General features: G+C 46.5%; 1 protein-coding gene across 4 annotated transcripts in view; it reads right to left on the reverse strand.

Moving 5' to 3' along the window:
- Positions 1–8,651, reverse strand: part of WFDC5 (WAP four-disulfide core domain 5) — a 32,894-nt gene extending 24,243 nt beyond the window's left edge. For 2 of the 4 annotated variants that reach the window (XM_025470194.3, XM_025470193.3), the window contains exon 1: positions 8,315–8,453. The gene's annotated coding sequence lies outside the window, so the exon portion shown is untranslated. Of the gene's footprint in view, positions 1–8,314 lie in introns of all 4 variants that reach the window. The other 2 variants (XM_025470195.3, XM_025470196.3) reach the window with 2 other exon arrangements.
- Positions 8,652–12,027: the final 3,376 nt, after the last annotated feature.

Here is a 12,027-nt window from a genome sequence, read left to right on the forward strand (position 1 = left end):
CGGGGGTATCGTAAGAACGAATTCAGCAGCATGACCACAGCCAGAAGCACAGCTCCACGACTGTGTGATGTGGACACGCGGCTGTTGCACACTCGCTATGGCCACCAGTGCCCCTGACGCGTGCTGCTGTGGATAATGCGACGATGTGGCCCTGGGAAAGAACCCCCCTTCATCCTTGCTGCTTGGAGTCACTCGGGGAGATCTGAAGTGCCAGGAGGATCAGATTTGCTGAGCAGCCCTAGGTGTCTGGGGTGAATGAAAATGAGCCTGTTTGTTCACTATCTACCATGGGAGGGCGTCTCTGGCTCTCAACCAGACTCAAAACAGACTCAAAAAGAAAGGTGCCAAACGTATAAGAAGGGAATTCCACAGAGTGGGCAGTCAACAAACACTAAGTCGCCTCTCCTCTGTGGATTTCCATAAGGTTCAAAACTCCCCCATGCAACTTTTTAAGCTGACACCCACAAAGGGAACGCCATAAATGTTATAGCCTCGGCGACAGAGACCACACTCCCTGGTCCCCAAGGGAACGTCCTGGGAAAATGCCTTCTCATACTAAGCTAGACAGCAAGACAGCTCTGATACCAGTGTTTCCCTCCGTGGTAACTTATTTCACAAAGTCACTTAAAATAAACCTGAATCACTTTTCTGACCCTATTCTAACTCCAGTTACATTCTCAATTTTTCCATGCTGTGTGATGCTTGGTCTTCCCCAGTCTGTAACCTAGTGTTTTTATGGGGACACTAATTCTTCAGTAACATCTGTCTTTTACTTTTAAAACATGCAAGATCTTTTACTCCCGAGTCACAATAAAGCACAGCACTGCGGCCTCCAGGCAAGCTGATGTCACATCTTGTCAGCAGACACTGCCAAAGCCTTGGCCACCAACACATTCACTCCCCTTCCTGAAAGGTGAGATGCTGTGGCTATCGGCTGCAGCAATAAATTCTTGCATCTTCCTATCTCTGTGTCTGCTGCTTACAACCACTAAGCCTCACACGACAGTCCGTGCCTGCATTGTTTGAACCAGTACTGGTGCACATGTGGTGGCTGCAGAGAAGACAGAGAGAGCAGGCATCCGGACTTTCCTTCATCTGTGGGGGACCTGAGCTCAGCCTCCCACTGCCATCACTAGCCCAGCAGGAGACTTCCTAATTATAGGAATGGTGTTTGTATGCTTAGCTGTCAGGAAATGAACATTGTCTAAACCACTCCCATTCCCACTGTGAGCACCATCCCCTTTGCTCTGGGTCTGGCCTCAGCTTCCAGCCTATAGTTTAACCAAATGTAAAAAGGAAGGGGGTTGAAGCAATAGGGCCTCCGAGGCCTCTGGGCTGGCATTCTCTAAACCACCTACTGCCTCATAAAGACACTTTCAACTTTACGTGTAGTGGTGAGGAGAGGGAGCAAGCATGATGTGGGAGGCCACATGATACTACTGAAATTACCCAGAGATGCTGGTGGCCGTGCCCCAAATGGGAGGCCTAGTCAAAAGGCATGCAATTAACTGGGAGCAGCTCACATGCTTCTGCCAGAGACACAGCATTTTGCAGCTGAGGAGGTTTGGGCTGAGATAAAATCCTGATATCATATTGGCAGGCCTTGTGTGCATTTTGGGGGTTGAGGATCCAGAGTCACTGATCATTTTTGCACATCCTTTGGCCACTTCCTAGGCTCTCCTTGTCCAGAAGTTCCTCAGATGAGGACACTTTGTTCTAGCCAGCCATGTGTGTCTGCCCCGAGGAGTTCATGAATGACAAGGATCATGTATAGACACCATGTGCTTCTCAGCTTGTCACAGATGCCCTGGACCACAACCTTCCACTGCATGTGGAGTTGGAAGTCCCCTTTGACATAATCCAGATACGCACCCTCATCCTGCAGGTGGGAAAACTGTGGAGCCATCAAAGTTCACACTAGGAGTCAAGAGCACAACTGGGCTGGGAGCTACCTATTTTGGCACTATTTTTTTTTTTTTTCTCTTTCCATTGGATGTTCACAAACCCTCAAAGACGGTTAGCCTTTCAAAAAAAAAAAAAAAAAAAGTCCCTTGCTGATCTATTCATTTTACCTGAACCAGAAATCAAGTTCATAGCAGGCACTCCACGGTGATGGGATGACTCAAGCCAAAGCACAGAGTCAAATACAATGTAGGTTAGGGAAGAAGATAAGTCTGCTTCACAAAATGCCAAGTCAGCCATTATCATGAGGTGTTCTGTATCATTTCATTGTCCTTCCAATGACCTTCCTGCTCTTCTTTTGCCAATTTGCTCCTCACCAGGCAGAGATCTTTGCTTAGACACTTGGAGTCTTTCTCAAGCAAGAAAGGTCCTAAGAGACCAAGCCACTCATTTCACAGTACCCGAGACAGAGGCCAGTGGTAGATAGAATTACCCAAAATCAGTGGTGGGAAACCAGTCTCATAGGCCCCAATAAAAAAAGGAATCATGTTTGTTTTAACTTGAACTTCTTTTTTTTTTTTTTTTTTTTTTTTTTTAAAGATTTTATTTATTTATTCATAGAGATGCACAGAGAGGGAGGGAGAGAGAGAGAGAGAGGCAGAGACACAGGCAGAGGGAGAAGCAGGCTCCATGCAGGGAGCCCGACGTGGGACTCGATCCAGGGTCTCCAGATCACTCCCTGGGCTGCAGGCGGCGCTAAACCGCTGCGCCACCGGGGCTGCCCTTGAACTTCTTTAATTATGGGTCAAGTTTTATTTATTTTCATAGGTGAATTATCCATTTTTCTGCTTTTGAAAGCACTGACTCTTTCATTTTTATCAATATATTCCTTTTTAATTTTGAAATACTTTTCCCCCCAAATTTCATTGAACCCTATTCTAATATGAGTATCATTATCTTATGCTATTTTTTGTTTGCAATTGTCTGGTTTGTTTTGCAAATCTTCAGTCCCTCTGTTTTATCTGTATCTTCTGCACACAGGATTAGACAGAGGTTTTGTTCTTTGGCCCATAAATAGGATTAATGCTATCAGATCTTTTCTTCTACTAGTCAGCTTGGAATAGAGTGGTTTCTGGCATTTCTTGAAGGAATAGTGGGAAGGAGTGCATAGGTAATTAGGGCACAGTAGGTACTGTAGGCAGTTATAGTTCAGGAACATTTCAACCTTATCTGCTCAGGTCTCTGCCCCAGGAAAATATTGCCCCTCAGCTCTTGATACTACTACCCTTGGGGCACACACATAACCTTGGTAGGAGCTCGGAATGGCTAAGTGGAACCATGTAGCTCACATGCCTTATGTCTGACAACTTAGAAATTTTTATTCTATGTTCCTCACATAAAAACTCAGTTGGTCTTTCCCTTTTTCTCTTACACATGGCATTTCTTACAGGGAGATTAGGATTTTAGTATAGAATGATTGGAAATATGTTTTCAAGCCATCCTTCCTCCAGAACCACCTTCCATGTGTTCTGAATGCATACAAGGTCACTCTTGGGATGCTTCACTGGTCCTGTGGTCTGCCCACAAGCCAATTTTCATGGGTCAAAGTAAAGGAATGCACTTAGACTATTAAAGATCTTCTCACATTTGCAGAAAACTGTACTTCTCTAGATAAGTTGGGAATATTCTCTTTGTATCCTCTCTCAATATATTAATGAATTCATTGGTGGTGGCAAATATTCCTCACAGACTATTGGGCTGTAGCTGTTTACTATTTATGTAGGAAATTTTTTGTTAGAAAATTAATTTTGGGGGCACCTGGGTGGTTCAGTCAGTTAAGCGTCTGCCTTCAGCTCAGGCCATGATCTCAGGATCCTGGGATCAAGCCCTGCATCGGGGTCCCTGCTCAGTGGGGAATCTGCTTCTCTATCTCCCTCTGCCCCACTCCCTACTCATGCTCTCTGTCTCTCTGTCTCTCTCTCTCTAATAAACAAATAAAATCTTTTAAAAAATTAATTTTGTCGTTTGGTTAAAAAAAAAAGGGGAAAGACTGAAAAGAATCCAATAAGAAAACCAACACTCTTACTTTTTTATCCAACACTCATTCCCATCACCACTAAAACATGTTAAGTTCCTCCCAAACTTTGCAAATCTCTGGAGCTCACCTTATCTACAGGTATGGTCCAGACCCCCACTCCATTGCAAATTCAGACTTCTTGAAAATGCTACTTCTATTCTCTATCTTCCAACTGACAACTCAACATAGCAACAGTATTAATCTTCTGTAATTAAAGTTACTAGCAGCCACCGAAGACAGTAAAAACTTTGGGTACATATCAGTCTTTGTCCTGATGACCCTCACAGCCAGTTTTGTAATTGGCACATACTGTTTGCTTCTTGAAACCTTCTTTATTTGGCTTCCATAAAGTTGCACTGTCTTCAATGTCTTTTTTACATATTCTGCTGATGTGGATATTATCATAGGATTTCCCCTTTATTTATTAGTAAGGAGTACTCCACTGGCTGACTTTTGAATGTTAAATCAACCACAACCTCATGATAATGGCTGACTTGGCATTTTGTGAAGCGGACTTATCTTCTTCCCTATGACTATTCCTTCTCAGGTAAAATAGAATGTTATCTCAAGCCCATTTTGAAACAAGGAGAAGTACAGGCTTATACTTGTGATGGAGTATTTAAATGATGGCATCATGGAAGGATTAGTTTTGTAACCTGAAGTAAGTTCTCTTCTCTGGACTGAATTTTTTCTATAAATACAGAAGGCTTAGCCTGATGACCTATGAGTATTGATAAAGATTTGCTGGAGCTTATAGGGGAAGACAAAGGCCTCTGACATCATGTCCATGCACAAAGTCCCTGGGAACTCTGACAATGTCCCCTATTGAGCAGGACTGAGGAAGGTAGCATTTATTGATAAGCTAAGAAAGGGCAATGTCTTTTGTGACTTCAGCTAACCCCTGGCACATACAATCAAGGAAGGCATACATGAGAAACCCAATTCAGCTCTCAGCCAAGGCTCTTCTGGCAAAATGAAGTATACTATCTTTTTCCTTTCTCTGCTCATTTTTGAGAACCAAGTAGCTATGATGGGACTCAGTGGTAAGTGTAGGAGGTGGGCTTGAGGAAAAGCTTGTCAAGGAGAACGGCTTTTAAGGATATTCTGGGTGCTAGCAGAGAACCTATTCAGGCACATATTCTTTTCCCCGATGGGAATGAATTCTGCTGCTGCAACCCAAGCCACAACCCTCTGGGGGAACATCATGAGTTGGCGGGGAGCAGGTGGGAGGGGTAAGAGATGGAAGGGAACTTTGGAGATTATTAAGGCCAGACATTCTTATTATTAATTACCAGATGGATTATACAGATTTCCAAACAGAACAGGGTCCACACTATTCTGGACAAAAAAGGCAGACAAGAGGTTGGCTCCAAAGGCAGTTATTATACCCCAACTTTAAAGCAGGTATATGTTCAGCCCAGGGTGTGATCCTGGAGACCTGGGATCGAGTCCCACGTCAGGCTCCCTGCATGGAGCCTGCTTCTCCCTCTGCCTGTGTCTCTGCCTCTCTCTCTCTGTCTCTCATGAATAAATAAATAAAATCTTTAAAAAAATAAAATAAAATAAAGCAAGTATATGGCAATGATCATTATCAGACAAAAAATCCTAATCAAGAACAAGGGCATAGTCTAAGGGCAGTGACATGCCAGACTAATATCAAGGTAGAGAATCACTCAATCATATACCACAAGGCAAACACCAAGATAGATCCCAAGGTAGTGACTGTATCCAACCCAACAGCAAGTACATGACAATCATAATAAGTCATACAATCTTAATCAAGTTGAAGGATGGGGCCAATATATAAATCACATGTACACAGCACTTAGGCATATACACAATCCCACATGTGTTTGTGGCCTTCTAGATTCCCAAGAATTCCCACGAATTCCCATGAACAGGATAGAAAGCTTTAAAACCTCCTAGACATCTCATTCCCCACTTCTTTTTATGTTTTTTGCTCAGCCTTTCACTAGCTCCAATTGGTCTCACTGTCTGAAGATGCCATAATGCCAAACAAATTGACTCAGGGAGAGGATTGACCACAAAGAAAAGCTCTGAGTTGGGTGAAATAAAAAAAGGCTCTTTTTATGAAATTGCCTGGTCAAATCGTGACAATTTCTTGGTGATAGAGTTTTTGAGTAGCATCAAAGGTACTCTGTACTTTGGTGACAGCTATGCTGCCCGTTTTCACACCTCCTGCAATGCGAGCCTGCTGCCCTCAAGGCTACCTCCCAGCCAGGAAGAAAGGGATATGAGTGGGGCACGTCAAATTGCCACAAAGCTCTTTCTTCTTGCTGAGATGCACCTGTTCCTCTTGAATAAACACTTCATGGATTGTTGGAAGCCTTGGGTAAGTTCTAAAGTTCTGAAAAGGTTGATTTTGACAATATTTGTTAGTATTCTAACAGCTTTTATGGAGGAGTAGTCTTTATCATTCTGTAGCAGGGATTTTATAGAGGCTTGCTATCAAAGGAACTCAGTGAACTTCTAATCCTGTACCATTATACTCTTCTATCATTAATAGATACATGATTTTTTACATATTCTGCTGATGTGGAGATTATCATAGGATTTCCCCTTTATTTATTAGTAAGGAGTATTCCACTGGCTGACTTTTGAATGTTAAATCAACCACAAATGATTGAAATAAGTCCCCACTTGTTTATGATGCATCACCATTTTTATATAGGACAAAATTCACTGGCTAATATTTTCCTTAGGGTTTTTGCCTTACATCTATAATAAGATTGACATATAGTTTCCTTTGCATGTCATACCTTTGTCATGTTTTGGTAGCATAAAACTGCAGTGAATATCAAGTTTCTTTAAAAATAGAAAGGTCATGAGTGGGCATGTGGGACTGCAAACAAAAATCCTGAGAATAAAAATGCAGACACTTTTATGTTATTTGCCTGCTAAACCCATTGGAAAGAATCTTTTTTTTTTTTTCTAAACGAGGACAAAAACTTCACAGAGGATAGGCCAAGCTAGAGCTAGAAAGGAAGATGCACAGTGGAAAAATGCCAGGAGGTAGCTATGAGATAGCACTGCAAAGAAAGGAATAGATGTAAAGAGTTGCCGCTCCAGGGACTGAGCCTTTTCAGCAGCTCTGTCTCCCACAGCTGGTGCGGATTCTCCTGTGAGCATCCAGACACCTGTTTCTTCCCATTGCTTAAGATGGGTATGTTCTTTGCCACCAAGCAAGCAGAAACAACACACACTTTTATGGGAGGGCAGGGAGAGCTAGCAGGGTCTTCAGGCCTGGACTTCACGTTCCAAAGGGACCTCCAGTTAGATCGTATCAGCAAATGAAGTTTATACAAAGTCATGGAGGCATAAAGACAGGAGTTAAGGCACAAAACATCGTTCGACTTCCAGCTCTGCCTCTGGTGCCTGACGCCAGAGGTCTAGATGGTCTTGATGGTCTTGATGGTCTCTGTAGGTCTAGATAGCATCTTGCTAACAGCTCATTTTCTTGCCTTGTCTTTGTGTGCGTTTCACAGGTTCATCTTTTCAAAGTAAGCTCTTCAAATGTACCCATTTCTGAAGTTTGCTGGGAGGGGGTGGGCTTTATTTATTTATATTTTTTAAAGATTTTATTTATTTTTTTTTGGGGGGGGGGAGAGAGTGTGCACAGGAGCAGGGGGAGGAGGGGCAGAGGGAGAAGCAGATGCCCCCTGAGCAGGAGACTTTACGTGGGGTTGGATCCCAGGACCCGGTGATCATGACCTGGACCCGGTGATCGTGACCTGAGCCCAAGGCAGGGGCTCCAGTGGGCTGGGCTTTAAATTGTTCCGGACACTTAGCGGAGTTTATCTGACCTAAGGAATCGCCCTGGGAAAATCGGTTCTCTCTTATAAGGCTTCAAAATCCTCTCCTTAAAGCAAGAAGTATTAAGGGCCAGGCCAGCCCCGACCCTCCTATGCGCCCGGGGGACTGCAAGGCCTCTCCTGGAGCGGGGCTGGGGGCGGGAAGGAAGCCCCCGCCTTTTCCAGGTGGGAGGGAGGCACCGGGGACCTCGGACCCCGGGGGTCACAGCGCCCCCTGCCGGCGGGCCCCCGCCAGAGGCGATATAGGCCAAGAATCCCCGCGCACCTTGCGCACAGGCTCGGCGCGATGAAGCTGCTCCGGCCCGCGGCGCTGCCCGCGGTCCTCCTCCTCCTCCTCCTCGGCCTCCCCTCGGCGCAGCCCTGGGGCCGGGGGCGGCGGAAGGGTGCGTGTCCCCGGGCGCAGGGGGCCCGCGGGCGGCGGGGGGGGGGCTCCCTTCGGAGCGGTCCCGGGGACCTGCTGGCGCCGGTGCCCGGCCACGACGCCCCGGCGCCCCCAACTCACCCTGTGGCCTCTTCCTCAGCTGTGCAGAAGCCTGGATATTGCCCGGAGTTTTTACACGAGTGCCCTTTCGTCCTCTTACCTCTGTGCTATCGTGACAGAGGTTGCAAGGCGGACCGCAAGTGTTGCTTCTACAACTGCAGGCGGCAGTGTCTGGAGCCCTGGCTCAGCCTGGACTGAGGTGAGAGCCCCCCACTCCCCCAACAGCCGCCCTCGGGCTGCGCCGGGAATGTTCCCGAAGAACAAGGTGTCCTGGCACTGACGCTGCTCTTAGGAGTCTTTGCGATCAGAGCTCTTCCCAGCTGGGGTGGGCCTTGAGATTGGGCTTGCTGCCCAGGTCGGCCTGCCCAGGGCCCCTTCCTCCAAAGGGCACACAAGTCCACTTCGTGTGACGGGCACCGGAACGATGGGGCCGTTCGGACAAGATGATCCACAAGATTATCCCTCGACTGTTACTGAATTTTTATTGTGTTCAACTGCCATTGTTTTTTTCTTACAGTTTATGATAATGAATCACTTTCATCTCCACATTTCAACTTCCAGGTAAGGGGATTGGAAGATTCTAATTCCTTAGGATGGCTCTTAGAATTCCCTGTCCCCTGTTCCTGACTCCTGGGCAGCACATCTGGGCGCTCCTGGGAGGAGGGTACCCAGCAGGATGCAGACCAGGGTGGTCTTGGGATCCAGTGAACATCCTCCTGCCCTCTGCACCCCCACCCCTTTGCACCTTCTCACATCTGAGTCCCTCCTCTCTCCCCAGGTAGAAACCCCTTCTTAACCAGACCTGAGAAGACCCATCCGACAGGCTCAGACTTGGATAACTGATCCCCAGTTCTTCCTCCAGGCTCTCCTCACTCACCAAACGTCCTTTTATGGAGAGTTAAATGCTTATTAACATGAAAGAATGCAAAGAAATAAAGTGTGACTTATTTAAATCTACATGAAAATCTAAGACTGTTGGATATCCACCCGCCACCCTGCCCTTTCTCTGTCTTCTGCCTTTTGGGGGGATCCTTTAGAGTTTGTAAGAAGGGAGCAGGCTACCCTTTTATATTTAATTTTGGCTGGTTCTTGACTTCTCGTTTTCTGCTGTTTCTCACTCTCAATGTCTCCTGACCCTCAGATTTTCTGTTGGTCAGGTTCCAGGGGCATGTTTTTGAGTCATATCTTCTGTGTGTGGATCCTGTGAACAGTAGCTCCATTACCTGGAGATGGAGGAGGAAGCTTTTCTGCTACATCGTCTGTGGTACTGCTGTGGCCGCCTTAACACTTGGAGTAGGATGGTCTAGGGCCAGGTCCGGAATTTAGGGCTGGAAGTGGAGCAGGCCATGCCTTAGTTCTAAGTTATGACATTAGGGTCTAAAATTTAGGACCATCATCAATCAGGAAAAGGAAAAGCTCTGACCCAGGTTAGCTACCTTAGGTGAGTCTTAGTTTGGGGGTTGAGCCCCTAGTCTACCTAATAATGAAATGTTATTTAGCCTGGCATCTTCTCACCTCTTGCTATGTGATTCAGTCTCAATTAGGGGTCACACAAGGGTTTCAGGTCTGGGAGAGTGATCTTTAAAAAATTTATTTTTCTTTGACACGTACACCTGAAACAAATTTTTGTAAAGGCACTATTGCCTAGAAGGTTTTCAGTTGACATTTTGTCATTGTTTATATGACCGCAAGTGCTAAAATTTTAGGTATGTGATGAAAATTGTTATTTAAATATGGGACCTCACTCTAATTTTTAAAGTGTCTAAGGGAATTTAATTACTATCTTCATTCAGTAGTCATATGTATCAGAGAAAAAACTTGTTCTTTCTTTTCTGACACTCTTGTGTCTCCCGCTTTTTTTCCCTTCACTGCCTGAATAATTCAAGCCCCAGCAAATAGATGGGCATGTTCTTTGGAGCCTCTGAAAAGCAGGTGTCAAGATGAGATTAGATCATAAAGAGTCTATTGGGGGAAATGCCAGGGAGGGGTCGCTGGGAGATGAGGAGAGCCATCAGGCCATGAGGTAGGCTGCCTGCCTCGCAGGAGTAGGGCGGGGTGGAGGAAGTTCCAGAAGACAGGGCAATATAGAAGGTCAGCCATACCCACACAGAGTGCCTGAATGAGTGTCACCTGCCACCCGAGTCCTGTGTCTCTCTGAATAATAGGTCAGAAATGGCTGGGCTCCTGGCTAGCTTGGGGGTGACCTCTTCTTTTTTTCCTAAGTCAGGAGTTCAATCAAGTCTTTCCATTGGGCACAGCAAGAAAGGGAATTGAGGCAAACACTGAGGGCTCCATCTGGGAGCCTGTCCAAACTACGTGAAATCATCCCTTGACTAAACAGCTCTGTCTGCCATATTCCGTCCATCTGTCTGTGAACCCACTGCTCACCCTCATGCTCTACATCTCCTTGTGCTCTTATTCCTCACCTCGTTCCCTTTTGATGGCTATCTGCATTTCTTTTAGGTCCTGGCTCATTTTAATCTTTATTACTGTATCTTACTATCTTCCTCTCTCTCTCTGTCTCCCTACCCTTTGTCTCTAACTCTCAGTTTTCATCATAAGGTTTCCAGATGTTTGTCTTTATTTTCTCCCTCTCTCTTTCCACCATTCCTTGTTCTGTGTGTCTGTCTTTCCCGGGGGCCAGGGACACCCGAATGTGAGCCCTATGCATAGTTCCCTTCTGAGCCAGTGACTCTCATTGCCTAGCTATGAGGCTGTCTCTGGCACTGTCCCCTGGCTCTTGTCTGGGTCATGACTGCCCCCCATCCCTGCCACCTTCCTTTTGGCTTCTGGGGACTCGTCTCACTTCCTGAGAAGATGGGCTCTTGTGCACTTGTCAGACGCACGCCTTCCTTGTCCATGTTGTCTCTCTTCACAGAAAGAGAAAGCTAGAGCCTGCACCTCTATAACACCCTGACTGGTGCCAGGTCTGTCAGCCCTTGGGTTTGTGCTAGGGTGACCAGCCATGCTCAGAGAAGCAGCAATGCTGGCCTACTGCTTATTGTATAAGGTACAGAAATCCTACAAATGTTCCAAACCTGAGTAAGAAGGTTCTGTCTACAAGGAAGGGGCCAAAGGCTGAGACTGAGGACAGAGAGTCTTGGGGTGCTACAGGACTCCTTCTGAAGCTGGCTGGGGACAAAACCTGGCTCTGCCTCTGCTGCTGCCAACTTAGTAAATCTTCTTGATGGCTTGTGGACTGAGGGTCACCTACCATTCAGTCCATCAGGGGGCCCACTGGATTAAAGGCATCAGGCCTTCCTTTATGAGACTTTTCAGCCTCAGTTTGGATCCTGGGGGCAGGGGAGAGGGACTGGCTTCTAGGGAGAAGGGTGAGGCGAGGCTGGTCCCTGACAGCAGGAGAGTCTTGAGTTCTGGACCTGCTCTGTTCAGTTCAGGTGAAGCCTGGGAAGTCTTCAGTGGTGAAACGCACTTGTAGGATGCCCAACCCTCCAAACTTATGCAAAAATGGTGCTCTGGGTTGGCACAGCCTAAAGTAGTACAAGGGCAAGAGCAGAAAGTGGTATATTGTCCTTGTGGAAGGTAAGACGAACTAGGTAGGCTCAGATGCAGGACCCACTGGACATCACCCTCCCCCAGTGTGGCCTAAATCCACTGGCACTCTGCAGGGCGGGGGTGGGGGGCCTGCCTCACATACAACGGCTGGCAGCACCTCTGCCTTTCAACACCACCTTTTGCTGTCCTCCAGGCACAGGACCTAGCACATCTCCTGC

The sequence above is a fragment of the Canis lupus genome, chromosome 24 (genome assembly GCF_003254725.2).
Source record: "Canis lupus dingo isolate Sandy chromosome 24, ASM325472v2, whole genome shotgun sequence".
Taxonomy (NCBI): domain Eukaryota; kingdom Metazoa; phylum Chordata; class Mammalia; order Carnivora; family Canidae; genus Canis; species Canis lupus.